This window comes from Bison bison, unplaced genomic scaffold (genome assembly GCF_000754665.1).
Source record: "Bison bison bison isolate TAMUID 2011002044 unplaced genomic scaffold, Bison_UMD1.0 scf7180017864172, whole genome shotgun sequence".
In the NCBI taxonomy this organism is placed as follows: domain Eukaryota; kingdom Metazoa; phylum Chordata; class Mammalia; order Artiodactyla; family Bovidae; genus Bison; species Bison bison.
Genome location: NW_011494744.1, coordinates 3646890 through 3650173, shown reverse-complemented (window position 1 = coordinate 3650173; position 3284 = coordinate 3646890).

Sequence of the window (3284 nt, the reverse complement as noted above, 5' to 3'; positions counted from 1 at the left end):
TTTTTTTTATGGTTTACCTAAATCTTGGCAGTTCAGTCTGTTTCACTCTAGCTTCAGAAAAGATCATCACCACCAAAAACATTGACTGAGCACTTTTTACAATGAGTTTTGTTAGATGAAGAGGAGAAAAAGCTAAAAGGTAAGGTTTTTGCCCCTAAAATCTTACAGGAACAATCCCCACTTTCAGCTCAAAACCCTTCTCATAAATAGGTATTGTCAATCTCTTCAGAACATTGAATTTTGGAGCATAAAAAGTGTTTCAGTACCTCTAGCCCAGTTCCCTAATTAAATACAATGGAGCAAGTGACACCAGAAGAGATTAAGTGGTTCAACCCAAGTCACATAGAGTTGGGATTCCAATCCAGGTCTCCCTGTTTCCAGACCAGTACTCCATCTCTAGCTTAAAAGTGTCTTGGTTATTTTTCTTCACAAAGATACCCTGGCTGACATTTAGTGCTGTATTCCCTTCAGAGTAAATGCCCACACATGTATCATTTCATATTTTGTCTCCTCCTATACCGTGCTTATAGTTCATATATATATATATATATCTGGAACAGGGGAGGTTCAATATGAGCTTAGACTACCCTGTGCCAGGAAGCACAGACCATGATACTCACAGACCATGGGGAACTTGCCCAAAGATGCAACTGTAAGGGCTCCTGCTCTCCAGATTTGGGACATGTCAAATGTCAGAAAGAATCATGATGTTAACTTCTGAATAAGACAATCTTTTGAGTCCATGCTGCTGCTACTGCTAAGTCACTTCAGTCATGTCCAACTCTGTGCGACCCCATAGGCGGCAGCCCCCCAGGCTCCCCCATCCCTGAGATTTTCCAGGCAAGAACACTGGAGTGGGTTGCCATTTCCTTCTTCAATGCATGAAAGTGAAAAGTGAAAGTGAAGTCGCTCAGTTGCGTCTGTCCATAACGGTACTCAAAAAGCTAATATGAATATATAAACAAGTAAATAAATATAGAAAGGAAAGGAAAGGGAAAGTCTCTTCTTAACAGAAGAATGCCAGCTAATTGATATGGAGAGAAGGGTACAATTAGAAAGTTAATGGCTTTACAACCCCCAATGAAATAATTAATTCAAGGAAAGATCATCTATGAACACGAAGACCATAAAAGATTGTTGGGCATCAGGATATTCTCATAGCACTAAAAGATCACACAGAGTGGAGATTCCTTAAAAAACTGGAAATAGAACTGCCATACAACCCAGCAATCCCACTGCTGGGCATACACACCGAGGAAACCAGAATTGAAAGAGACACATGTACCCCAATGTTCATTGCAGCACTGTTTATAATAGCCAGGATGTGGAAGCAACCTAGATGTCCATCAGCAGATGAATGGATAAGAAAGCTGTGGTACATATACACGATGGAATATTACTCAGCTATTAAAAAGAATGCATTTGAATCAGTTCTAAGGAGGTGGATGAAACTGGAGCCTATTAAACAGAGTGAAGTAAGTCAGAAAGAAAAGCATCAATATAGTATATTAATGCATATATATGGAATTTTAAAAGATGGTAATGATGACCCTATATACAAGACAGCAAAAGAGACACAGATATAAAGAACACACTTTTGGACTCTGTGGGAAAAGGCGAGGGTGGGATGATTTGAGAAAATAACATTGAAACATGTATGTTATCATATGTGAAACAGATCGCCAGTCCAGGTTCGATGCATGAGACAGGGTGCTCAGGGCTGGTGCACTGGGATGACCCTGAGGGATGGGATGGGGAGGGAGGTGGGAGGAGGGTTTCAGGATGGGGAACATATGTACACCCATGGCTGATTTATGTCAATGTATGGCAAAAACCACTACAATATTATAAAGTAATTAGCCTCCAATTAAAATAAATTAATTAATTTAAAAAATAAAAGATCACACAGGGATTACATATTTAATACGAAGGAGCAAAAAGCATCTTTACCGTGGAGAAATCTGGCAGGCACCCCTTCATCAGTGACCTGGTTTATCAAGAGAATTGCTCAGGACCAGATATTGCATTTTTTAAAACTTTCCAGCTGATTCTAATTTCTATCTAGAATTGGGAATACCATCCCAGGGTTTATTTAGATTTACACAAATATGTGTGTGTGTATATATATATATATATATAGAGAGAGAGAGAGGGAGAGAGAGAGAGAGAGAGCTTCCCTAGTGGCTCAGCAGTAAAGAATTCACCTGCCAACACCAGAGATACGGATTCCATTCCTGAGTTGGGAAGATCTCCTGGAGAAGGAAATGGCAACCCACTTCAGCATTCCTGTCTGAGAAATCCCATGGACAGAGGAGCCTGGCTGGCTACAGTTCATGGGGTCGCAAAAGAGTCAGATACAACTTGGTGACTAAACTGTGTGTGTGTGATACCTTATCATGGTATCAGAAGTTTGATTGTTAAAGACTCTGCCTTTACTAAGACTATGGGGGAAAATACATACATCATATATATAAGTCCTTCATTCAAGAAATGTTTGTTTATCTAGTCTATTCCCATGGGACAACCAGATGTTATGCATTTCCTGAAGTGCAATGAGTAACATCACTTATGTAATATTCTTACTAAGAATGTTTGACCTGAATCCGATTCTGAGGCAACAGTCTGACAAATCTAGAGTGTTGGGCGGTCAAAAAGACTAACTACCTTGGGCTCTTCAAAGGTCAATGACTTGAAAAACCAAACAAAAAGTGAGAGGTTGTTCTAGATGAAAAGACATAAAAGAGAACAGTCAGACAAAATGCATAAACTGTGGCTGGATCCTGTAATTTAAAGAACAAAAGCCATAAAATACATTTTAGAGCCAATTAAAGAAATCTAAATTTGGGCTGTATTTTAGACATGATATTTGATTTAATGATAGTTTTCTTGTGTGTAATAATGACTTTGAAATAATGTAGGAGAATGTCTTTATTCTTAGGAGATACATTCTGAATTATTTAGGAGTGAGGTGTGATTATACCTGCTCTCAAATGGTTCAGCTAAAAAACAGTGTGTGTGTTTGTGTGTTGAGAGAGAAAAGTGGAAAGAAAAAGAAAGAGCATAGCTTTAAAAGCTTAGCAGTTGAATCTACGTGAAGAGTGTACAAGTACTCATTGTACTATTTCCATGTTTATGTCCCTTTAAAAAATTAAAAATAAATAAACCAATCCTCTTAATAAAATAGGAACCTTAGGACATAAACTCCATGAAGCAAGGGATGTATGTTTGTCTGTTTCTCTCACTGGGGTACCAAAAGCCCTTAGAGCAGCCCCTGGCACATAGTA